At 35.3% G+C, this 27,856-nt stretch overlaps 1 protein-coding gene across 1 annotated transcript in view; it reads left to right on the top strand.

The window, feature by feature from the left end:
- PCDH15 (protocadherin related 15) overlaps positions 1 to 27,856 on the top strand; it is a 1,372,333-nt gene that overhangs the window by 516,008 nt on the left and 828,469 nt on the right. Inside the window, exon 4 of the mRNA XM_079899582.1 lies at positions 18,812 to 19,001. The gene's annotated coding sequence lies outside the window, so the exon portion shown is untranslated. The remainder of the gene's footprint in view (positions 1 to 18,811; positions 19,002 to 27,856) is intronic.

Raw genomic sequence — 27,856 nt, 5'->3', positions numbered from 1 at the left:
TTTGTCTATTTTTGTTTTTATTTCCATTACTCTAGGAAGTGGATCAAAAAAGATCTTACTGTGATTTATGTCAAAGAGTGTTCTTCCTATGTTTTCCTCTCAGAGTTTTATAGTGTCCAGTGTTACATTTAGGTCTCTAGTCTATTTTAAGTTTATTTTTGTGTATAGTGTTAGGTTGTGTTCTAATTTCATTCTTTTACATGTGGCTGTCCAGTTTTCCCAGCGCCACTTATTGAAGAGACTGTCTTTTCTCCATTGTATATCCTTGCCTCCTTTGTCATAGATTAGTTGACCATAGATGTGTGGTTTTTTTTTTTTTTTTTTTTTGCGGTACGCGGGCCTCTCACTGTTGTGGCCTCTCCCGTTGCGGAGCACAGGCTCCGGACGCACAGGCTCAGCGGCCATGGCCCGCGGGCCCAGCCGCTCCGCGGCATGTGGGATCTTCCCGGAGCGGGGCACGAACCCGTGTCCCCTGCATCAGCAGGCAGACTCTCAACCACTGCGCCACCAGGGAAGCCCAGATGTGTGGTTTTATCTCTAGGCTTTCTATCCTGTTCCATTGATCTCTATTTCTGTTTTTGTGCCAGTACCATATTGTCTTGATTACTGTAGCTTTGTAGTATAGTCTGAAGTCAGGGAGTCTAATTCCTCCAGCTCCGTTTTTTCCCTCAAGATTGCTTTGGCTATTTGGGGTCTTTTGTGTCTCCATACAAATTTGAGGGTTTCTTGTTCTAGTTCTGTAAAAAATGCCATTGGTAATTTGATAGGGATTGCATTGAATCTATAGATTGTTTTGGGTAGTATAGTCATTTTCACAATATTGATTCTTCCAATCCAAGAACATGACATATCTCTCCATCTGTTTGTATTGTATTTAATTTCTTTCATCAGTGTCTTATAGTTTTCTGCATAGAGGTCTTCTGTCTCCCTAGGTAGGTTTATTCCTAGATATTTTATTCTTTTGTTGCAGTGGTAAATGGGAGTGTTTACTTAATTTCTCTGTCAGATTTTCATCATTAGTGTATAAGAGTGCAAGATATTTCTGTGCGTTAATTTTGTATCCAGCAACTTTACCAGATTCATTGATTAACTCTCATACTTTTCTGGTGACATCTTTAGGATTCTCTATGTATAATATCATGTCATCTGCAAACAGTGACAGTTTTACTTCTTCCTTTCCAATTTGTATTCCTTTTATTTCTTTTTCTTCTCTGATTGCCATGGCTAGGACTTCCAAAACTATGTTGAATAATATTGACAAGAGTGGACATCCTTGTCTTGTTCCTGATCTTAGAGGAAATGCTTTCAGTTTTTCACCATTGAGAATGATGTTTGCTGTAGGTTTGTCATATATGGCCTTTATTATGTTGAGGTAGGTTCCCTCTATGGCCACTTTCTGGAGAGTTTTTATTATAAATGAGTGTTGAATTTTGTCAAAAGCTTTTTCTGCATCTATTGAGATGATCATAAGGTTTTTCTTCTTCAGTTTGTTAATATGGTGTATCACATTGATTTATTTGCATATATTGAAGAATCCTTGCATTCTGGGATAAATCCCACTTGATCATGGTGTATGATCCTTTTAATGTGTTGCTGGATTCTGTTTGCTAGTATTGTGTTGAAGACTTTTGGATCTATATTCATCGGTGATATTGGTCAGTAATATTCTTTTCTTGAAGTATCTTTGTCTGGTTTTGGTATCAGGGTGATGGTGGCCTTATAGAATGAGTTTGGGAGTGTTCCTCCCTCTGCAATTTTTTGGAAGAGTTTGAGAATGATGGGTGTTAGCTCTTCTCTAAATGTTCGATAGAATTCACCTGTGAAGCCATCTGGTCCTGGGCTTTGGTTTGTTGGAAGATTTTTAATCACAGTTTCAATTTCATTACTTGTGATTGGTCTGTTCATATTTTCTATTTCTTCCTGGTTCAGTCTTGGAAGGTTTTGCCTTTCTAAGAATTTGTACATTTCTTTGTGGTTGTCCATTTTATTGGCATAGTGTTGCTTGTAGTAGTCTCTTAGGATGCTTTGTATTTCTGCGGTGTCTGTTGTAACTTCTCCTATTTCATTTCTGATTTTATTGATTTGAGTCCTCTCCCTCTTTTTCTTGATGAATCTGGCTAATGGTTTATCAATTTTGTTTATCTTCTCCAAGAACCAGCTTTTAGTTTTATTGATCTTTGCTATTGTTTTCTTTGTTTCTATTTCATTTATTTCTGCTCTGATCATTATGATTTCTTTCCTTCTGCTAACTTTGGGTTTTGTTTGTTCTTCTTTCTCTAGTTCCATTAGGTGTAAGGTTAGATTGTTTATTTGAGATTTTTCTTGTTTCTTGATGTAGGCTTGTATAGCTATAAACTTCCCTCTTAAAACTGCTTTTGCTGCATCCTATAGGTTTTGGATCATTGTGTTTTCATTGCTATTTGTCTCTAGGTATTTTTTGATTTCCTCAGTGATCTCTTGGTTATTTAATAACGTATTGTTTAGCCTCCATGTTTGTGTTTTTTACGTTTTTTTCCCTGTAATTGATTTCTAATCTCATAGCGTTGTGGTCAGAAAAGATGCTTGATATGATTTCAATTTTCTTAAATTTACTTAGGCTTGACTTGTGACCCACAATGTGATCTGTCCTGGAGAATGTTCCATGCGCCCTTGAGAAGAAAGTGTAATCTGCTGTTTTTGGATGGAATGTCCTATAAAGATCAATTAAATCTATCTGGTCTATTGTGTCATTTGAAGCTTATGTTTCCTTGTTAATTTTCTGTTTGGATGATATGTCCTTTAGTGTAATTGAGGTGTTAAGGTCCCCCACTGTTATTGTGTTACTGTCTATTTCCTCTTTTATAGCTGTTAACAGTTGCCTTATGTATTGAGGTGCTCCTATGTTGGGTGCATAAATATTTACAATTGGTATATCTTCTTTTTGGATTGATCCCTTGATCATTATTTAGTGTCCTACCTTGTCTCTTGTGACATTCTTTATTTTAAAGTGTATTTTATTTGATATGAGTATTGCTACTCCAACTGTCTTTTGATTTCCATTGGCATGCAATATTTTTTTCCATTCCCTCACTTTCAGTCTGAATGTGTCCCTAGGTCTGAAGTGGATCTCTGGTAGTCAGCATGTATATGGGTCTTGTTTTTGTATCCATTCACCAAGCCTATGTCTTTTGGTTGGAGCATTTAACCCATTCACGTTTAAGGTAATTATCAATATGTATGTTCCTATGACCGTTTTCTTAATTGTTTTGCATTTGTTTTTGTAGTTCCTTTTCTTCTCTTGTGTTTCCCACTTAGAGAAGTTCCTTTAGCCTTTGTTGTAGAGCTGGTTTGGTGGTGCTGAATTCTCTTAGCTTTTGCTTTTCTGTAAAGCTTTTGATTTCTCCATTCAATCTGAATGAGATCCTTTCTTGGTAGAGTAATCTTGGTTGTATTTTCTTCCCTTTTAGCACTTTAAGTATATCATGCCACTCCCTTCTGGCTTGTAGAGTTTCTGCTGAGAAATCAGCTGTTAACCTTATGGGAGTTCCCTTGTATGTTATTTGTCATTTTTCCCTTGCTGCTTTCAACAATTTTTCTTTGTTTTTAATTTTTGCCAATTTGATTGCTATGTGTCTCAGCATGTTTCTCTTTGGGTTTGTCCTGCGTGGGACTTTCTGCACTTCCTGGACTTGGGCGGCTATTTCCTTTCCCATGTTAAGGAAGTTTTCGGCTATAATCTCTTCAAATATTTTCTCGGGTCCTTTCTCTCTCTCTCCCCTCCTTCTGGGACCCCTAAAATGTGAATGTTGTTGTGTTTAATGCTGTCCCAGAGGTCTCTTAGGCTGTCTTCATTTCTTTTTGTTCTTTTTTCTTTATTCTGTTCCACAGCAGTGAATTCCACCATTCTGTCTTCCAGGTCACTTATCCATTCTTCTGCCTCAATTATTCTGCTCTTGATTCCTTTAATGTATTTTTCATTTCAGTTATTGTAATGTTCATCTCTATTTGTTTGTTCTTTAATTCTTCTTGATCTTTGTTAAACATTTCTTGCATCATCTCGATCTTTGCCTCCATTCTTTTTCTGAGGTCCTGGATCATCTTCACTATCATTATTCTGAATTCTTTTTCTAGAAGGTTGCATAACTCCTCTTCATTTAGCTGTTTTTCTGGGGTTTTATCTTGTTCTTTCATCTGGTACATAGCCCTCTGCCTTTTCATCTTTTCTATCTTTCTGTTAATGTGGGTTTTGTTCCACAGGCTGCAGGATTGTAGTTCTTCTTACTTCTGTTGTCTGCCCTCTGAAATGTATACTTTTAATATGTATATGAATATAAGATGGATTGTAATATTAGTAAAAGATGTAAATAAGTTTGATAAAATGAAAACACCTTCCAGTTTTAGTGTCTTTGTGTCAGTGATTAACACTTGGTGACTTTAATGTTTCATTTATGAAAATGGGATGATAAACATGTTTATAAAAATACGTTGTGTAAATGGTATATATGTGTCTCATAGTAACCCCAAGGGCATAATGTATAATTCATTGTAAGATGGATTCAGTGCAAATTAATTGATTGAAATTGCCATAAGTGTCTCATGTTAGCACTAGTTCACTCCTAACTTTACTGATAGAATTATCTTGGTAAAGATCCAAGACAGCAATGTTGAAGTGATATGCTGGACAAAGGAATTTATCTTTCCCTTTGTGACAAATGAATACTCATTTTGTATTTCTTTAACATTGAGGCAATTGATAGTGATGATTAATAATGTGGGTTATAGAAACAGGCATATTGATTATCTTGTTCTGCCTGTTAGAAGCCATGTGATTCCAGGAACTTATCTTAGCATCATTAAGGCTGAATTTCCTCATTCTTAGAAGGGAAGTGATAACATTTAATTAAAATGATTCATGGTAATTGTTCTATGCCAGGTAACTCTGCCATTATTATTATAGCTTCTAAGACTGTTCTTTAAATGTAGTATACTATGAATATTTTCACACAACAAAGTTTCATTACATTTTATTCTTAGATTATTTTTTCTGAAAGTTCCCTTTAACATATTCCAAATATTTACTGTTAGGACTTTAATATAATTTCATAGTATATTAAATAGTATTTTAATGAGGTAGATCACAACAAAGCCTGGTTCAAAGCTAAGGTTGAATGATAGCCAAGGGTTAGGTTGTTTTCACTTTAGTTAAGTACAGTGGAAACAACAAGTTAATTGGAAGAATACACAGAAGGAATGGCTTACTTATATTAAGAAAAAAGTAAACGTATGATCTTCCCTTGAGTAGCACTGCATCCCAGGAAGTAGGAGGAGGGATCTATAAGGTCAGGGTAGCTCAGAACTATCAAATTACTACATTTTCTGTCATTTGATTACAGTAAAGCCATGTAGAGGCAGGGACGTCATTATTTAAGAATCCCTTCTGTAACAATATAAGGAATATTTCTAGACCTTTGCTGTATATTTCTGATTCTATTTTTTATTGCAGCATTGGTCCTACAGCAGATCTGCTTAAGTCTACCCTATGCAGAGGTATTCAGGTTTACTTATAATTAATTTCATGTTTTATTTTTTATTTCATTAATTTTGGACTAATAGAAGTGAATTACTTTGGCTTTTTAAATTTTCTCAGGAATGACCAAATAGATTGTTGAGTTAAAACCACATTTTTCCTGCCCACATAAAGGGCATAAAAATACCTAAGTTTCTCATTTCCCTTTGGAAAACGTTATGTCCACAAGCATGTCTGGTGTTTTGACACTAGCATCAGTGAGCATCCGTTCAGAAAGGTGCACAGGAGGAGCATGAAAGTGTCATAATTTTTACTGTAGCTGAGATGGAGAATAAAGTGTATGCTTTTGAGATATGCTTATGAGTTACAATTAACAACATATGTGTGTTTGGAAGTGAGGTGACAGAATATTAGGAATCAAGAATGGCTCTCAGGTTTTCAGCTCAAACAGATGTGTAAGTGGGAGTATCTTTTGTGGAAAGGAAGAACACTGGACCACATGAACATTGTAAGAGATAGTGGAGGAGGAATTTCAAACTTTTGAATTTTTGGCACATCCAAATGGAGACATCTAATAAGCAGATGGTATATAGGAAGGGAGTTCTGCACTAGAGATGAAAACTTGTGGGTCATTTGCTTCACTGGTAAAAACATTTACTGGAATGGAACAGAGGCCTGGGGGGGCATGGGGTGGGGGAGATGAGCTTCAATACATTGACAAGAGTGCCTAGGATAGAATCTAAGTGTTTTCAAAATTTAAAGAAACTAAAGAAGGAAGAGCTACTAAAAGAGACTAAAAAGTAACAGTCACAGGTAGAGGAGAAAACCAGGAGAGTGTGTTTTCTGGCAATCCAAGAGAATAAACTCTAGTAAGAGAGATTGTCAAAGGTTCTGAAAAGTATTGAAAGGGCAAGGAAAGGGAAGATTGAAGACTAAGGCACCTCTGAGAGACAGTGAGATGTTTGGTTGGTCATGGAATCCACATTCAAGTGTTTGAGCAGTAAGTGGGAGGTAAGGACAATCTTCTTGAAAGAAGTTTGATATTTAAGGAGAGGAAGGAGAGATAGCTGGAAGAAACCAATTTTTTTGTCATATATTTTTGTTTGTTTTGGGTATTTTGGTATTGGGAGAGAATTTGTAGATTGAGAGAGGAAACATATTCTTGGCTGAGTACAGTTGTTGATATTTGGGACTGTGTTAAGGAAACATTTTATAACTGATGTTCTCATAACATTTTCATCATTTCTGTTAGTTACCTACCTTACAGCCTTAATGAATTAAGAATTGTGAAGATGTACTTCATCTTTGGAGAAGGACTTATAGTTAAGCTTCCTTAGCAATTTGGAGTCTGTTGAAATATGTTTATAAATGCCAGACAGGATTGGAGGTGAAGTTTTTTAAAACTGAAAAAAAAATCCTATTCTGAAGAGATCATGTTTTCTGAAACTACCATTTTGAAAGCAGCTCATTGCTTTCATCTCTTTTAACTCATCCAACTATCAAGATTAGTTATTTTTTACTGAGATAACTCTGAGTACCAATAAATATTTAAAATTCAATCATATGCCTATCACTGAGTTCTTACTGAATGCACAGTTTCAAAAAAAAAATTGGCAACCTAGCAAATGTTAAAACAGAATTGCACAGTTAAAGGATCTCAGAATCAAATTTTAGTTGATTTTAGTTGATGAAATCAACTACACTAAACACCCCATCAACATTTGGGCCCCTGGACAATATATATGTGTTTTTTCTCCCCATAAGTGTTTCTCAGGTAAAAATATAATTTCATTTAATTAAGTTAGAATGTTATTAGAAACAAATCTCTGGAGAAAATGTTCAGATTTGTTTATGTTGCACTTTTTCTGTATATTTATGTTTGACAGTTCCAGTGTATTTCAGAAATTCTACTTATTAAAAAAAAAAGACATGGAGCAACTGTGAGGGAAATTTTTATAGAAAAAATAGCTTTCAAACTTGTAACTATAGATGCATGGTCAAGTAGCCCTGCTTATGTATTACTACAGATTCTTTTTGATCTTCTATTCCTTATTGCCTTACACTACAAAGTTATAATCTTATTAAGAATGGTCAGGCTATTTTTATATTGTCTTTAGGATTAAAAAGAATTATTAAGGTAGAAGATCACCCACAATTTACATTAACCAGATCTATTTGCTCAGTAATTGACCTGCATTTTGAAAAAATAACATATTTGATTCAGGATTTAGTTTGGTTGAAAATTCAAATTCTAGTTATATTATTACAATTCTAATTTCTGTTAACAGTGCAAAAAGAAAATCAACTCTCATGCATATTCTCATATTAATGTCCTTATTAATACAGGTTTCCAAAATGTATTCATTGTCATTCTGGGGCTGACCCTTGATTATTTTCCTTGATGCTGTTTGACTTGGTTGGAGGTAAAATTAGAGAAGAAAATATTAGGCTGAATTCAAGAAATTTGGGTGCCAACAAAGTTAATAAAATTATATGATTTATTATGGCATATTTTAATATATAAATCATGTGATATATTATGTATTTGTTCCTTCAGAATGGGGGGTTGGTTGAATATGTATTAATGAGCCTCTTCTAATAATGACAAATGCTGGTCAAATATATATTTAACATGTGTAGGAATCTGATTCTAGATCATGTAACAGAATTGTGATGATAGGTGGACTTATTCTCAGGTATGTGAAGTGAGAAGTAAAAAAAATAATAACAATAATGCTTCTGAGATGAAGGATGATGATCTGTGACTTATTATGCCTCAGTAGTGCACACAGATCTTTTTCTCACAGGATGTCCCGGGAGTCATAATGAAGGGAATCCATATCTGTGTTCATCATTCATTCTTGAAAATTGACTAGAGGTTCCTAAGTGCCCATTTTTGGGTGGAGCATTTTGGGATTATTTAAAAGCACACAGGTTGAGAAAACTTTCAACAAATGATTACTCTTCGGTAGAAAAAGTATATATTATATATTTGATCAGATTGAGACTGAGAGAGATATCTGCCCTGAATATGAGTTGTTTCCCTCAAACTGTATTTTCAAGTCTTACAACTACTAATGGTTGGAGTTAACATTTTCTCTCTAACAGCAGAAGTGACTGATTGTAAAATTGTCCCAACTTGTTCTAACTATTCAAAGGGAGAATTTTGGCTTGAGCAAACTGACAATATCATCAACTTTCTTGTCTACCATATCCCCTTCTTTTCTTTTCCTCTTTCTGTGACCCAGACACATTTTGATAATATCTGTTCTTTCATATGCTTTGTGCATGCCAGTCTTAGTTACTACTGTGTTGCCAGTTCCTGTAGCTTTGCCTGGCACACTGTAACACTCAATATTGAGTAAATAAATGTACAGCACTGCTTCTTCAGATAACGTATCTCTGGATTAAGAGATGAGAGTTTTGAAAATGAAATGATAATACTATGTAAACATAGTGTCCAGTAAACATACTGGACATACAGAAGACTGGATTCTCACTATAATTTTATTGAAGTGTGTTTGCTGAGCTTACGATTTCTTATTGACTACGTTGGCATTTATCATAACACAGAGTGGGAGACCCACTTATTCTGTAGGATAATGGGAGAAAAGAGAGGACAGTGGGGACCTGAGATAATTATGCAGGAGGAGTGTTGGGTAATTGAAGACAAGTCGAGTTGCAGTTTAAGTATTGGAGGGGGCAGTGTGGGGATATAGCATTTTGGTCATTAGTAAGCAGTGATTAATTGCTTCACTTTTGCATACCAATTCAACACTAGGTATTGCAGCATTCACATATTTTCATTGCTTGAAAGTCCCTTATGAACTTCCCCAGAACTGTCATTCATTAATTCATTCAGAATTGTGTGAAAATTACAGAGGGAATCAATGAAGTTAGATTAGATTTTATATTTCTTTTATTTTCACCTATCAGTTTAAGTAGAGACAAATCTAGGAAGATGTTACTAAGAGAGAATGTTGATTAAAAACTCGATTAAGATTGCAGCATTCTCTGACTGTTCTAGAATCTAACAGCTTGCCGAACATGCTAGAGCAAGAGACTCTGTGGTCAAATAACTTACAAATAATATTCCACCTTAACAATGTGCAGAGTATTTCCCAGTGTAATTTATGCTTTTATTTTTTTACTAAGGCCATACTTGTATCAGTTTTTATCATCTAGATCAGAAAGAAAAATATTGTTTCTCAGGCTGTCAGTGTTAGTATTTTCTAATACAATTTGTTTGTTTTTCAATCCCTTAAATTCTCTTTAGGGCTGAATCAACATAAAAGTGAACATGAGTATAGTTAAAGGCATATGTGTCTTGGAAAGTATCCCTGCTTCTATGTTTCTACATGTTTCCATTAACTGCAGAATTATCCAGTCATATCACTTTTCATCTGGAGTGGAACTTGGCCTTGTTCCAAAATATGTGACGTTATAATCTGTTGCTCTAGAAAGTATGAAGCTCTTCTTAATGAAGCTACAAAGCAGTTATAAATTCCTTCAGTCCAGCAGGATATGGAGTTGAAGGAAGACTATACATTTTGGAGAGATTTGAATAATTGCTAAGAAATAAATCAACTGTCCATAATCCTTTAAGATCCAGGTGCTGGTGGTGGCTCTAAGAGGTGGCAGTTGGAGCTACAAGATGAAACTGCCTGGGCTATTGACTTGTTGACACAGTGCAAGTGAACAAAATGCCTGCCTCTCTCCCACACTTTTTAACTCATTTCAATCTGCTCTGCCATGTGAAGAAGAAGCCTGCTCGGCTTCTAAGTAACTCAGACTCTGTATTCCCTCTGTGTGTCGGGTTTTGTTTGGAAAAGCCTGGCAGCGGTACTTTCTGCTTTGAATGAATGGCAGCTTTCCTTCAACACACTGGTCTATGACTGCTTTTGGAGGAAAAGGCAAGAGGCAGAGAAGGACAGAATAAATTTATTTACAAATTTGGGGGACAAGTTTGTCTCCCCATGTTTTGCTCTTTGAAATGAGCTACAATAGTGATTATTGAGTCAAGAGAAACCAGTATAAATCAAAAAGTCAAATAATATAAGTCTCAGTTATGGTAGACATTGGTGATTTGTCTTATTTCATCTGAAAATGCATTTAGAGTCTGGTACAGAAAGTGCCAAGTTATACTTGCTGAAACTGGGGTTCTAGGAGGACTGTAAATCTGTATAAAATTCAGAATTATGATTTTAGAATTAGAGGTAACTGAGGGCATTTTAAATCCAGCAAAATATTATGTTAAGGATTTCTTCATAAGTCCTCAATGTAGCAGAGTGATGAAGGTGATTCATAAAACTCTTTTTTCTTCGTCACCTAATTCTAACAATGAAAGCTTTTAATGACCAAAGTAATTCCACCATTTACCTATTAAATAGCTCTGTGTGTGTTTATATGTGCATTTATATAAGTAAACATATTTAAAAATATATATTAAAATAAATATATGTGTCTATATTTATTTATATTTATATAGATACATATATACATATATTTCTCTCTTATATATATATATATATAATATATATGCATATATATATGAAACCTGTGTTTAGTAATAGGCTTTAGGCTCAAGAAATCTAAGATATTTTCTTGGTAATCTTTCCTGGGTTTTTTTATTAAAGTCAGGAGACAACACAAAACTGGATCAATTTTATTTTATGCACTAATAAAAAAAAAAGTCCCCAATCTTTAGAAATTTATATAAAAGTACAATTCATAGTAGGCACTATCCTACAATATGTGATCCCTAAGTACCTCTGGTGGATATAGCTTAAGGTTATATTGAGATTTTTAAAACATTTTCTTGTATATTTTTTGAAATGCTTTCCTCAACCTCTCTGGTTTTAAGTATGTCAACTAATTAATCAGAGTGCTTGTAGCTTTAGTGAGAGTTTCATCATTACTTTTTTTTCTGTAATGAAATAATGTGTAATTTTACATATAAAAAGTTCTATAAGGTTTTCAAACATATTGAAAACAAGTTTTGATTGTTCACAATCTTCAACCTTATTAAATTCCTGTTTATGCATAGATAGATATAATTTGGTGTCTAACTGAATATATTAAATACATCAGGAGTTAATCCAGTGTGGAAGGCAGATTTCTAAAATAGCTCCATGACCCTGCCACCTGGTGTTATGTCGTGCATCATCCTCTCCCCTTGAATGTGGAAGCAACCTGTAACTTGCTATAACCAATGGAATATGGCAAAGGTTGTGGGATACCAAGCTTGTGATTACATCACAAGAGAGATGTAAGATTTTGTTTTCCTAGTACACATGGACGGCTTCTCCTGCTGTCCTTGAATAAGTAAACAGCCATGTTGTAAACTAAGAGGAGGGTCATGAGACAGAACGATGAGCAGCCTCTAGCACCTGAAGACAACCACAAGCCAGTGGTCAGTAAGAGGTAAAGCTAGGTCCTGGTTCCTCAGTCACAGTCACAACCAAATGCAATCACCTGAATGAGTTTGGAAATGGATTCTTTCCTAATCAAGGCTCCAGAATAGAACTCAGCCCAGCCATCACAACCTTGATTACAGCTTTGTGGAGTCCTGACTTGAATCTGTGACCCACAAAACTATGAGATAGTAAATGTGTGTTATTTTAAGCTGCTAATTTGTGGTGATTTGTTGCACAATAATGCAACTAATACATCCAGCAGATAAGAATTAGAATTGAGAAGAGGTAGCATAAGTGATACTTTTTTAAATATTTAAACTAATTAAACTATTTTGTAAGGTCTAAATTTCTCTCTTTAGGAAAAAAAAGTGTCCCTAAGGCAACTATGAAATAGCTAAAGATTAAGCATGGGATTTAGAAAATATTTTATAACAATTATTATCTATATTTCTTCTTAGTTTTATTTCCCTAGGTCAAAAGATTTTAGATTATATGAAAGAGACAAATAATTTGACTTTTTAATGTTTAATCTCATCCAAACTTTAAAATAGTTCCCGTATTTCAGAATCTGTCAGATAAATTTCTCATTGTAAATTCAATACTCTTTAAGAATTAAATTTTTAAAAATGGTGTGAATAGTTCAGCATCTTCACATATTTTACTTAGTCACATTGTATATGTACGTACACAACTATATGTTTATAAAATGATTTATTCCTCTCACATTGCCCTCAAACTACTGTATGATATCCCCAAACTGCTCTTCTAAATAATAGTCTGCCTGTTTTGATACCTCAGCACAGCTAAGTATTAAATGAAGATTATGCTATCCCTTATTTCCCAAACTGTCACTATAAAACAGGCAAGTGCTGGGTTAAAAAATATATATATGGCAAAAAAAAAACCTGTGTTAACTATAGCTGCCTTGAATCCTGACAATGCAGAGGTGTCAGAATCAAAACTAAAGTCGTTCTACATGAAATCACGACAGAGACTTATTAATGTGAACGCAGATGACTCTCCAGCCCCAGGTCCCTGATTGAGGTATTATTGCGTAGTTACACCCAACAGCTTTGAATCTCAACTCTAAATGACCACTGACAATAACAAGCCTAGAAAGGCTTGACCCCAGGCAAGTTGGTGAGACACTGCCTGTAATGAGCAAGGTTATTTTGATATGTTGAGAAAGCTTTTGCTCACTAAAGCTTTAATCTGGGTTAAAAAAAAAATGCCTTCTCTACTTCTTTACTTCATGGTTCCTATTGACTCAAGGACTCCGTCCTCATTCTGGAAGGATAGACAAAAATCCTCTTAGGTCTTGCTTTCTCAATGAGATATATTTGAGAGTAATATATGGGTTAATATTGGTTTGCTTAACTTAAATCAGATACTCTGAAATTCTTCCTACCAGCAGACTGGAGTCTAAAGCCCATAAGAAACATTCTATTTAGTTAGTATTAATTTGCCAGAGATAGTGATTGGAGTAAGCAGCATTTTAAGTCTCTTGATAACAAGAGAAGTAGCTTTGTATTATAAGCCTACTGTTTGTAGGTATAATATAAACCTATTGTTAAAATAAGTCAAGATTTCAAAAATTAACTACAGAAAATAAAATTTGTATTTTTGACCAGCTGTTTGCTTTTTATTGTTCATTAAATACCAGTGAACAGATGAACTGGCATGAGTACAAAAGTTTATGGTAATCTTCACAACTGTATGTAGGATGTAGCTGATTTTTCACATACAGCTAAAACATTGCTCTGTAAAATTCATTTTTATGAAATATGTCACAAAATGCTCTAGAATTAGTTTTATGAAGGTTTAGAATAACACACAATATATACATTTTTGCACAAGCACAAACAAAAATACATGTTAAACATATTCAAATGCTTATCTATGAAAGGGGGGGAATGAGAATAAGAGGTGCTAAAAAAAGAATTTAAGAAATAAAAATACATTGAAAGAGACCTGGGGGTGGGGAGAAATCCACCACTGTCTCTGCAGTGATAGGCACCAAATTTATATTCTCCATGATATTGCCAGTATATGTTTGTATACAGTCTTTAAGACAGTATGAACACTATTTTTCTTCAGCTTTAAATATTTGCCATTTTGTCATGTTTTTTTTTTAATAATTTCATGATTAGTACTGTAAAGGCTGCATTACTGTCCTTAAAGTTATTTAATGTAGTTTACATATCCACTTCCCTGTTATTGATAGACTTTATACTTAATGATTCATTTCTTAACTGTATATATGATGCTTTTCCCTTTTATAAAATAAATGAAATCCTAAGCTTTCATGTTTAAATGTTTTTAAATGTTAAAAATGCTTTCAATGTTTAAAATCTTTCTAAAGCATCTAATGTAACCAATTTCTTCTTTAAAGTAAACCAGTTTCACATATGTGTCATTGACTGCTATGCTTTAAAGAATACATCTTCTTTGTTAGACTTTGTGCTACGCTCTTTATATATTGTATCATATTGTATCATATAACTCCACTCAAAAGCAGGATATCTAGCCCACTAATACCTCCATGAGATTTAAAAAGGCACCTTTGTGTGATTATGGACTGTGGATAGCACAGTATTGCCTTTGTGGGAAGAAAAGTGTGCCTCTTCTTCTAGATAGACACAGCCGCAAACCAGAACACAAGGGCTCACAAACTGACCACACTGAATTTTGCCTCAAATGACTCCTCTTCAGGCACCTTTACCCATGACCTTGGTAAAAGATAGTAAAATGGAAGCTCAGGAAGTTGTGTCAAACCAGGAATCAAAACCAAATCTCTTTAGCCTTTAAGACTCTTTTATTTTCCCTATTCCAAGGAAAGATTTTCATCACTATATGATTAACATTTAATGGGCACTTCCTCTATGCTTTATATGCACACAATATATGCAAGACATCCCATAAAGTAATGCCTTATATGCACATTCTATTTAATCTCTAATTACTAATCCTGTTACTATTTTACATATGACAAAATTAAAGCTTAGAAATCAAGAAGCTTGGGGAAGATCAACTGACTGGTAGATGTCAGAATGGAGTTTCCAGTTCCTATGGTCAGTTTCAAAGCACAACTGCTTGACCACAGCATTGCGTGGCATCACTGTGAACCTCGTGAGCTGGGGTTGTGAACCAGGGGTCTTGCTGTACTACCGTGACATAGACTTAGCTTCAGTTGGCCGTTCCCAGGCCCACTCCGGATCTTTTGATTCAGAGTCTCCCCAGAAATCTTTATTTTAACAATCACCCTATAACCCTTAGGCAAATAAAAACTTAGAACACATGACATAACTGATTACAGGACCTCCTGGACAGAAATTCTATAGTGACATGATAAAAATCAAACTTTAAAGCTTTGCATTACAAGGGTTTGCTTTATCTGGAACTCATCTATGTATGTTGGCTCTTTCTTGTTTGCACCTATAATGTAATCATATCAAACTTTATGTTAAAAATGAAATACTAATACCTAAAAATTACCAAATATATACAACATTCCTTTACTATTTTAAGTATTTGTAAAAATATGTCACATTTAAATATTACAATAAGTGTGGCTGCTTGTTATTACTATATTAATATCCAGATTAAAAATTAGAATCTCATAGAGGTTAAAGAATTAGTTCAAGGTCATATAACCATTAGATCTCAGGCACTTGCCTGCCAGCTCCAGCACTTAACATGCATGCTGATATGTCTCCCAAATTACAGACATGATCACAGAAGCATGAGAAAGCATAGTGTGTTTAGAAGAATAGCAAACTCTTTAGTAACATAATTCTCTGTGATATTTTCCTCACTATAAATAAGGATCCTGATTGAGACTTAAATAAGTCAGCTTATTTGCCTAGTTAGAACAAGCAGAGCCAGAAATCAGACCCATAGCCCCCAGCCTCTCTGTTTTAGGTTCTTGACACAGCCTAGTACCACTCAGTCCACTTTGCTGGAAATCCCCTCTTTTGAATGAGTTACATGTTTCCATGGTTGTGTTCTAATCCTGAGGTTCATCCTAAATCACAGTTAAACCGTGAGAATATATTTATCTGAAGTATAAACATTTTCTTTATCCTTTTTGGATTCTCCTGATAGTAACGGGTGCCTAATCCATAATGCTTCTTGTTTCCACGTAGATCTCTCCCTCAGTCTTAATTTTCACAGACTCTCTTGTTCTCTAATTTGAGAGCTCTGTCTGGTCTTCTCTTGCTTGTCCTGGATTATTGTTTCTGGCCCTTTAAAATATGCCTCCTTCAATCTCTGTCCACCATGAGCTCCACCATTTTCTTAATATTTGTAATGAAAGGGGAAGTTTCGTATTCTGTATTATGGAAGGAGTATTTTATAGTGTTTAAAATCATTTTACTTCAAGGGCATATTAGGCAAACGAGGTATTGGAGCTGTATGTGTGTACTTTGTCAATAGAACAATTCATTAAACATTTACTTTATATGTGAGACTCTTGGCTACAGGTAGTAAGGAATACAAAGATAAATTAAATACGGCCCTGCTGTTATGGAACTTGTATTATTAGAGATACTAAGATACACACCAAAAATCATCAAATGTCATCTGTGAGTTTATTTGATAATAATGAAAGATTAACTCCCTTAGACCAATGATTTCTATTCCTAGAAAGTTATGCTGATAAGTAGAATAGAATAAAATATATATCTACAAATATATTAAAATTAGAAACTACCTAAATGTCAAAATATAACTATTTTGATAAATAAATTGTATATATGTACATATGATGAAACATAATAACAATCATTTAAATCTAGATTTATTGACAGAAAGAATGTCCATGATATTTTGTTAAAAGAAAAAGGAAGTTGAAATGTAGTATATAGAGCAAAAATCAATTTGGCTTTAAAATGTAAGTGGGGGAGAGAGATCTAAAGAAGTCTAGAGTATTATACACCATATTTTTAACAGAAATTATCTCAAGATTTTTTAGTGGCTTTTTCTCTTTTGTTTATTGTGTTTTTAAATTGGTCCCCTACAATTCACCTATACTTATCCTGTAGTATATAGGGTTTTTTGCATCTTATTAAATATATATTTTCCCAAAATCTAAATATGGAGATTTCTTTTAAAAAAGAAAGAAAGGCAGGTATTGTAATATACAAGAGTTCAATTGATAACGGTCTAATTTCTCATAGGACATGCATTCTAGCTATCATTCTGATGTGTCATCAAAATTATAATTGAACATCACCAGAAATGAGACCGACTTTGTCTTTAATAAAAATTAAGTTTAATAATTCCTATTGTTACTGGAACAGTCTTCATAATGCCAGATACTTTATTTAACCAACAATATCAATGTATAGATTATTCCATATGTGTGCTATTTCCTGAAGTGAAAAAAAGTCTTCTCAAACTAAATATACACAACTTTGTTTAAATGTTTATTGGTAAAGGCATCTTTATTAAAATATCAATGTTTAAACCTTTAAAACATCAGTTCTTACAACTATAAAATGCATCTGTCTCCTATAAATTCTCACCACTGTCCCCCAGTCTTTGTTTTGAAAGATGCAAATGCGTTCATTTGTTTGAGTTGTATATAAAACAAAGGCAATGAGGTTCTGACTGAAGGTTCTAAGGGTTCACCTATTATTTGTCTATGATTTACCCGCACACATTTTACTGCTTGACACTTATGACACATTTGACTGACCCTGGATTATTTACACTTTCTTCAAAATTTTTCCCTCTCTGGCAAATTGAACTTGCCAGATAAGTGACTTTTGTACTAAATGAAATGTTACTCTCTGAGAATGAATGTGTATAAATATGGCAACACTCTGGAGGCATTGAGTGTTTTTTTTTTTTCTTAAATAGGATGAGTGTATTATGATAAATAATCCACCTTAGCTATGAGGAAGACATTGCTGGATTTTGCCTGTGTACTCTTCATTGTGTCACTTTTAACCAACTTCAGGCTGTTTGCTCTGTCACAACCACCCTTCTGAAATTGCTTTCATTTTTCGATTCTTCCTTCTCAGAGCCTCAGATGAACATGTGGGCAAAATTTGATATGAACTTACATAAATCCTAGGCAAGAAATGGTATTCTTGATTTAGATAACAAATAACTGTTTTTTCACCGGTTTATGTGTTCATTTGCAAAATGTTGTTGTGAGGTTCTCATATATCACAATATTTAAGACATAGGCTGTATCTTTTCTTATAGTATGTTTCTGTATAACACCATCAATGAGTCATATGTTCGTATAAGAACCTAGAAAAAATTTTTTTAGCTTCTATAGAATGTGTGAAGTTTCCTTATGCCCAAAAGATATGAAGATGTGGAGGGTTTGATATAAGAAGGTGGAATTAAAGGGGAGAGAGAGAGGGAGAAAGAAATATGAAAGGAGATTAAGAGATTATTTTGATTTATCAGTAATACTGTCACTGAATGTAAGCTGCTAAACTTCTTAGTACTGATGAAGTAAGACGGTAAAAACAACCACACAAAAGAGAACAGAGAATCACCAGACAGGCTGACAGGACACAGTACAATAAAGCAGCCAACACCGATGATCAGTGGGGCATCAATTTATCTAGCGGGAGGTAGCACCTGCTACTAATTGGTGCAAAGAGCTCCCCAATCGCTGTGTGGGTTAGTGCATTCAGCTCTTCCCTGCAAGTGCTGGAGCAGGACAGCTAATTGCTGTGGCTTCAGTGCCAGTGAATCAACATGCTGAGCTAATAGTGACAGATAGAGGGCAGGCAGATTCCTGCTAGCAGCTTAGAGTTAGCTGCTTGTGATAACTAAGGCAGCTGGCATATATCTCAGAACGGGGAGGATAGTATGCCTTCTGGGTTAATACGCTGAGGTGTTTTGTTTTGTTTTTTTAAATCTCTAGTAACATTTCCTTGATGATGTGAAACTGGATATTAATGCCTCCCAGAAACAAGAAGTATGGTGTGAGAACAAATCGTCTTGGACCTAGATTATGAGCATTGGTTTTGAAAGGAATGTGCAGGAGGCAGCCTTGTCAAGAAAACTTGCTGCATGATCTTCCATGCGCTAAAGATGAAACTTTAAACCGGCAAGTAAGTTCTTTTATTTCCCCATGCCCCCCCCTTGATCTTTCAAATTTAAGGCAGCAGTGAAGTACAGAGAAAGTTAAGACTTTGTTTCAGTACAGTGGGTCTCTGTCATGGTATCACTTTCTGTCATGCGTGTTCAAAGACTAGAGCAGTAATGATGTACACGTAATTATCTGCTAGAAGAATAAGCACAGCCCCTTGTCCCCTCAGCCTTCCGGATTACTGTGTGGTATTGTAATTTTGTTGAGAAGTCAATGTAATGTTTAGAAAGACACGTGCTTTTGAATTATGACTCTGTGTGGTTTGTCATTTTTAAAAATTATAATCCTCAGCTGCTTCTTTTGCTTCTCTCTCCCTGACAAAATATAGGAAAAGGGTATCAGTACTGACATGGTATGTTCGGTTTTTGCATGTTCAAGTATGCCTGGGTGAGGTTTTGTTTTCTGTGTGATAGTTGCAGGAGGTTAGAGTTACTGGCTAAGTTACGTGGCTAACTGTTTCACAATTATATTTTGTGTTTTGTAGTCATATAGAGTATCCTGATGTTTACACATAGATAGTGTATTAGAATATCGGCTCCTTTACAAAAGTATCAGGAGCATTAACCATTTAGAATTTGAGTTCAGATGGACTTTATCCTTGTAATACAGAATTAGTGCTAGATGGTACTAACAGCTTTCCTGCTTCGTGGTATGGCCTTTACAGTAAAAACATAGTTTGGTAACTATACAGAAGGTGGACCTGAGTAGCAAGTCTCAGACCCAGTCTGCTGGTCCTCTAATGTGTGACTCTAGCATGCACAGATGGTCATCGATGTGATGGAGTTGTAGCATGGATGCAGAGACCCATTGTTAACTAGAGTATAATGTGACCGCCTCATGTAAGGTTAACTCCAGCTCCATACTCATTTGATTTCACAAATAGAGCTAATTGTCAAATCTGGTAACCCAATACTTAAGGCATAGAGTTATTGTGTTGCTTAACATCAGAGAAGCAAATACTTTGTGAAAGAAGCACATTTTAAACATAGAATGCTTCTTGTAGTTTTCACACCTAGTTTGAAACTTTTTATGCATGCTCGTGGGAACTTGTTTTTCACCGCAAATTGTTCCTCTATTAGTTTCTTTAGTTTTCTTTAGTTGTGGATAAGTGTGAGTCAGTGCATTGATCTGTACGTGTGAGTCTTCAAATTTCAGCAACTTGATCCCCCTTGACTGTGGGCTCATTCTCCTATGAAATAGAAGTGCAATTTAATGTGTGCCCAGTTGCACTGAGTGGGGGCATCCTAATCTCTCAGATGTTGCAGTGAGGTGCATGCGAAACAGGGAATGTGAATCTCCATCACTTTGCCACAAAAATGACCCCTAAACATTAACCATTCAGGGACTTAACCAGATCAGAGTGTGTGCTATCTTACTGTTAGCTGCTTGTGTGGAATATTATGGGGTAAAGTTTTGAGTATTCTTTAAAAAGAGGTTTCAAACCTTTCACTTTCTAAGAGATTTTTTAAATTATAATATAGCCATTTATGAGATTATTTGATGAGCTCAGTGAGTGCCTGAACTATAAAAGTAGTTTAAAAATAAACACCAATAATTATAATTCTAAGAAGAAAAAGCTCAAGTTAAATGTCCATTACAGACTTTGTTTCTTAGTCTTTCCACATTTAAATTTTGCATAATATGCATTGGGCCTTTTCATCATCCAACTTTAAAGGCAGACAGGCAGACATAAATTGAAGCCCTTTGCAAAAATTCCCCAATGTTTTGGTACACAGCTCAAGTTTGAAGTTAAAAGGTAATTATTATTTTTCTTGTCAAAGGAAATCACGATTTTTCTTTGATCGCAAAATGTGTGTCAAGCAAGTGTACATTGAGTAATTAATGGTTCTTTTCTGTACCCACTTGATCATGTGGGCTTTTACTTACTGAATAAATAATGAACCTTTACAATAATAGTACAAAGTAAAATTAAAAAAATAAAGGTAATCCCCTAAATGTGAATATTTTTAAGGATAGATCAGTATATTTCCTCTGTTGTAAATGTACAGATGTAATTTCAGACAATAGGAACTTTTGTTCCTACTTACATGTGTAAAAGAATACAAAACTTCTCTCGCAAACCAGCTGTTACCTCAACTGTTTTTCTAGCGCTCTATACATTTACATTTTATTGTAGCCTTAACACTGGGGAGAAGTATGTGGTTTTAAGTTTTACTCAGGGTCCCAACCTAAGAATAAATTCAAGCTGGCAGAAATAATAATCTCAACAAAGAGACCACATACTTCCTAAACGGAGTGGATGTGTCTATTATCTAAAAGTTTAATTTTGCTTGAGATTCTAAGAGTTGGTTATAGTCATTTTATTTTTTTCTTTTTCCACTTTTTTAAGAGTTGTTCTTACTGTTGGGATCACTGGTGTCTTTGAACCATTTTGTCAGTCTCTGTAGCTTCCACATGCGTCCATGGGGAAGGCTATACAATTGTATAATATGGAAAAAATAGTGTTACTCAACCAGGGTGATTTTCCAAAACTATTTTTATTACTTTTAACTAAAACTTTGTTTGGATATAGATATGTTTTCTTTTGTAATGGGATTTTTATTTGTTATTAGTTTATAATATGGCAGACTGTTGATTCCAAACTAATGATGACATATGGGACTTCATATATTAGTTTCATACTCAAATATCACTGGTTGCATGAGGAGATATTGGAAGGAACTGTGGGAATTCATTAGTGCTCTCAGTCAGTTCTGAGTGAGAAAAAGAGCTACTGTGAGTAATTTATGGCAAAATTATGTTCTCTTGGTAGAGTCTCCGTACAAATTCCAAAGGTTCAAAGCACTCAGACACTGAATTAATGTGTAACTTTTATTTGAATTGAATACTAGAGCCACTTAGATTGAAATGGTGATGGGACCAGAGAATATACACAGAAATTCAAAATGTAACCATTACTTCCTTGCACATATGAGTGTGTGAGGGGAGGAAGAATGAGGAGGTAGTTTTGAATGTGAGTATGAACAGTATGAACTTGAAGTAGAATCACCACCTGCGATGTATAAACCTTGCCAGATTTTCAGGACTGTTAAATGAATGTGATTTGGTCTCAGCCTGCAAATAAGTCAGGCACTAAAGAGCAAGATAGTCTCTCTCTCCCTCTCTTTATTAATTGATATAAGGAGCACAGAAACCTCAGATTCTAGTACAAAGACAACAATAATTTTCCTTGGAAGCCTTGGCACATTCCCTAAACATCTGTAAAACTTAGCCTATCAGAGTTTTTGTAAGGATCAGCCAAGGTAATGAATAAGAAACCTCTATGTTGCTAAATAATCTAAATTAATCAATTAACTGTTAAAGATTCTGATTTTCTACCAATTCCTCAAGATGATCATGTCTGTGTGTGTGTATATATCTATCAACAAGCAATAACAGCAGTGAGATAATTTCCACTCTAAAGAGTAAAATTTTCTACCTGAGCAACGTAATGGACAGATTTCCTTTTAGCCCACAAGCTGCTTATAGGTTGTACTCAACCTTGAATATCAGATCATGGTTATTGAAGCTATAAATGTAAAAGGTAAAAGCAGTCATTATTTGAAGAACCTAAAGAAACTAAAGCATTTCTTTCTTTCGGACTGGCAAATGGAAAAATTCAAAGCTTGTTTATTGTGCTTCTTGATGGATAAGAAATTGACGGCAGGTATAAACTTCTTTATGGCTTTTAGAGTGTAAGCAGTCGCAGGCCATGGCAGATGTGTAGTTCCTATTACTTTGAAAAGTCATTCATTCTAACGCTTAGTGGAAGGGCGGGTTTCAGACAGAATTAAGTAGTTTCCTGAAAGGGGGAGGACAGCGATGTGTGCGATGAAGTGCATCATTCAGAGGGGAGCCCAGCTAATGAATGCTCTCCCTGTTATTTTCATGGAGGTGTCAGAATGAGGCTTTTCCGATTCTGCATCACTGAATCCTTATGGAAATGCAAATTGTTTATCCAGGGACAGTGACTTTCCTTTTTGCTTTATCATTTAAGGGACTGATTTTGTCAACTTTGCAGTGCATCACTGGAATCCAGAGAAGGTTCATTAAAACTGAATGAGAGGTTGTTATTTCTTTAGAACCTTAAGTCACTGTCTGAGAGACAGACAGAGACACAGAGAAGTCACCAAGAGATACAGAGGTGCACACACACAAAGAGAGACACAGAGATAGCTACATGAAAAACAGAAACAGAGAGACTCACTAAAAGTGAGATAAAGTAAGTTAGAGGCACAGAGTGAAAGATGGGCAAAAAAAGAATGGGGACTGAGAGAAACTGAAATACACAGTGAGGAAAGAACAGAGAGAGAGGTGGAGAGAGAGAGAGAGGGGTAGAGGTAGAAACAATGAAGGAGCAAGACGGAGAGAAATGGACAGAAAAAGACAAACTGTCTGAAAGGCAAATGGTAAAAAAAAAAAGAAAGATGTATAGTGAAAGGAGAATAGAAACAAAAGTCTAAAAACAGAGGCAGAAAGGGAGATTGAGACAGGCAGACAGAGAAAAAGAGACAGACAGTGAGAGAGAAAAACTGAAAGAAAAACAGCCTTTGATCCAGAGATGGAGAAATGAGACAGACAGAACGAATGGTGAGGAGCAGATGGAACTGAGCTTTAATTCTGCTCCAGTCCCTTACTAGTGATGAGCTTGTCTCACTACTCAGGCTTGTCTGTAAAAGGCTGACAAAAAGATGTAATTCACATATGTAAAGCGTCCTAGCACAGGACCTGCAACCAAGGAATGTCTCAGTAAATGGAGATTGATATTTATCACCATCATCACCATTTAGGTAGAATTTGGACAGTTTTAAAGGCTTTGGAGTCAGAGCTCAAGTCAAATCCTTGCTTATTCTTATTCTGCAGATAAATAGTTTAACGTTGATAAGCTACAGTTGCTTCACCTGTAAAACTCCGATATTATTTTCTACCTCATAGTCTTGCACTGTGAATAAAATGAAAAGAGCATATTTCATTTGCGGCTTTGCTTTGCACAACATATTTTAGCAGTTCCACTAACTAGCTCAGTGCCCAGAATTTAGTAAGTACTCAGTAAATATTTAATCAACGAATGCATATTTGCTCTGAATATTACTTTCCAGTGTAAGGAAAAGCTGAAATGATGTTTTGGAGTTTCAGTATGAAACACTGCAATAAAGTAGTTTCCTCCTATCTGCTTTGCAGTCTGGTGGTATTGATTTGCATAATTGCTATAGTAGAGGTCTCTCTGTGTCCATTCTACTTTCTTAAGAACAATTAAACTAATAGTCGTGACAGTGAACATTCATCTCGTCCTGGTGATGGCTTTTGGTATGTATGTATGTATTTACTTATTTATTTATATTTCAAGGACTAGTAGAAAAGTGGTAGGAACTTAGGAAAAAAGTGAGTGAATGTTTGTATTAAGAGTAAAGATGGGCTAGGGGCAAGAGAAGGGGACACAATTTAGAAAAAGGCATAAAACTGAGAAGTGAGAAGGAGAATTTTGTAAAAATGAGATAAACATGTGCTTACTTTTCTGAATTCCAAGAAGAGATGGGAGAAAGGAGCATGAAAAAGAATGTCTATGATTAAACATGAAAATGTATACTCTAAAAGCACTAAAGTTATTCCTAGCTATAGGGTAGATTATCAGAAAATTAAGCAGTTGGCCAGAAAATAATTGAAGTGCTCAAACTTTTAATTTCCATTTTATGTTTTCTCTTAACTTTTCTTTAATTCTTGAATTTTTAAATATTGAGCTCTCTTCTCTAAATAAAATTCTTATGCATGACTATTTTTGGAGGAAAGCAGTCTGAGAATGTATGCAGGAGTTTGATTTCACTGCTTTTTCTCTGTTTTCTTTGATGTGATGTTAAATTTGTTTGATAAATAAATGAAGAAAACAGTAAATATTGAGTGCCTACTGTGTTCCAGGAATTATTCCTGGTGGTTTTGTCATCCATTTAACCTGCAAGGTAGATGATGTAGAACAGATTTTCCCTCCCTGTTTAAACAGATTTTATTTCTGAATATCTCTGCATGAATGCCTTCATGTAAGCCTCGTTGACAGTCTGTTAAACAGCCTTACTTTGTGATACTGTGAGCATGAACCAGAGTGCTCTGTTTTGGAACATTAGCTATTGTTCCATTGGTGTGCTAATACTTTATAGAAAATGATAGCAAGAATTTTAGACATCTTTATAAGGTTTATTGAGAAATTTTCACTCAGGATATACTGAGTTCTGAATAGTATACATTATATAAATTCTTATTTTGTAATCATAAATCAGGGTTTAGAATAGAATAAAATTCAACAGAGCTTCAGGTAATAAGGCTTCACTTTACTGTAGTTGAAAATAATTTTTTCAAATGATCGTAACTTCAGTGGAAAATACTGTGTGAATGAGAAAGCACTAAAGCAAAGAGCATTTCTAGTATTTATGGAGAATTATACATACTTTGTAAGCAGCTGCCATTTGGATGTAGATTACTTTTCCTTCTCAGTTTTTCATACACACACACACATACACACGTGTGTATGTATGTTTATGTACACATACATAAATCAAAGCAATTTCTTAGAGCTCATGTTTATTTTAATCAAAGCTGTAGGTGTGCATGGTTAAAAAATCAAACTGTGTATATAGTTAAATATTAGTTCCTGCTTCTGTAGTTAAGTCTGTTTACACAACTTTGTTCAACTCTCTATTTTGGGGGTGTTTCTTCTTTATTTATATCTACATTTCTAAATAGTATCCTTCTGATTCTATCTCTTCATTGATTATTTATCTCCTATTATAGTACTTAAACATTTGGCTGCTTTATACCATCACCATCTTTTTTCACCATCGTTTTTATCCTCTCCCAAGTTACAAATAGAGTAATAGATCAATATTATAAATTCTAGTTACTTTAATATGCTAATGATATACCAACAATAGGCTGTGATTTTATTGTCCAATTTTTGTCTTTCCATAGTAAATACATTGCATTTTTGTGCTTACTTTTCTGAATCTATCTTTATTTTTTTGCAAAATATTCCACAGATCATACCAGTCAATAAATCTTCCCAAGTCTTCAGAAACATTGGTCTCTTGGTTCCACTTTTTTTCCCGAGATGGCAGCCCTCCTTTCAATTACATTCAGACACAGACTTATACTGCTGCATTGCCTCTGAGTGGGGTATAAGATCACACTGTGAACCCACAGCCACCCAGATATGGGGCTGGGGGAAGTAGAGGTCAATCTCACACCAACTTGTTGTCGGCTCAGGATGGAGGCTCAGCTCCGTGGAGCCCTGCTGATTGTGGGTTGGGCAGGGAGGTGGGAGAGTGAAGTCTACAGGTTACAAGCTCAGCCTAGCACTGCCTCCCTAATTAAGTCTGCCTGGTTCTGGTTCAGAGTGGAGGCTTACCTGGCTTACCTGGTGGAGGATCCCTCTGGCAGCATGCTGGGGGTGAGACTGGAGGAATCAGAGCACCTCCAGCTTCTGTCTGATGGTGAATAGAAGATGAGCTCCTCACTCCACCAGGACTCAACCTGGCTAACACTACTGTATTAGTCAAGGTTCTCTAGAGAAGCAGAACCATGGAAGATATATGTATCTTCTATTGAGAGAGAAAGAAAGATTACATATATATATATATATATATATAATAGATATTATAAATATATAAAGATAATATAAAGATATTTTATTTATATATACATGGAATTAGCTCATGCAATTATGGAGCCTGAGAAATCCCAAAATTGCAGTCAGCAAGCTGTAGACCCAGGAGACCCAATGATGTAAGTTCCAGTTCTAGTCTGAGTCCAAAGGCAGATAAGACCAATACCCAGCTGGAAGACAGTGAGGCAGAGAGAGCAAATTCTCCCTTATTATTTTTGTTCTTCTGACCTTCAGTGGGTTGGATGAGGCTTACCCACATTAGAGAGGACAATTTACTTTACCCAGACTGCAAATTCAAATGTTAGTCTCATCAAGAAGCACCCTCACAGATACTGAATAATGTTTGACGAAATATCTGAATACCACAGGGCCCAGCCAACTTGACACACAAAATTAACCATCATGACTAGGGAAATTGGATGGTAGCTACCTTCTTCTCTGGGGAGGAACAGGGTTGTTAGTGGTGGGAAATCAACTTCCTACTTGACCCCACTGAAAGCCCTGGGGAGAAAGAAGGGATGCAGTTTTTCCCCTGGTGTTTGGTTGGAGTGGGGCAGGTATTGCCAAAAAGTTTATCTGTTGTCCAGCCATCCTTTTCCCAGTCCTTTAGCTAGGAGGAAGAGACTCTTTGGAGCTGTTTGGGTCTTTGTCTGTTGGCAATTCCATGTTGGAGGCTTTTCCCAGATACGTGGGACACAATAAGGAAATCTAGAGGGTCCACTATCAGTTTATCTGCCTTGAGGGTGCTGTGTGGAAATAGCCTACATGTAGGCAAGAGCAGAAGCAAGGAATTAATGTGCCAAAGCAATAATCCAGGCAAGAGGAAATGGTGGCTCAGACTAAGGTATTAGCAGCATGAGTGGTCATAAGTGGTTTATTTTGGATATATTGTAAAGATAGAACCAACACAAATGTATTGATGGCTTGAATGTGGTGTATGAAAGAAAGAGAGGGAACTTCTTGGATGACTCCAAGATTTTTGGAGTTGTCACTGATAGGAGTAAGCCTGAAATGTGTTTAGAAAGGCAAATCAATATTTGATTTTTCAGCATGTCGTACTTGAGATGAATATAGTATATTCAAATTAGATAACTCTGCAAGTTTAGAGCTCAGAGGAAATGTTGGGCCTGGATATAAACTTGTAAGAAAAGAGGTCTGAGGACTGT

This window comes from Stenella coeruleoalba (genome assembly GCF_951394435.1).
Source record: "Stenella coeruleoalba genome assembly, chromosome: 16".
NCBI classification, from domain to species: domain Eukaryota; kingdom Metazoa; phylum Chordata; class Mammalia; order Artiodactyla; family Delphinidae; genus Stenella; species Stenella coeruleoalba.
This window is presented reverse-complemented; position numbering and strand designations above follow the sequence as displayed.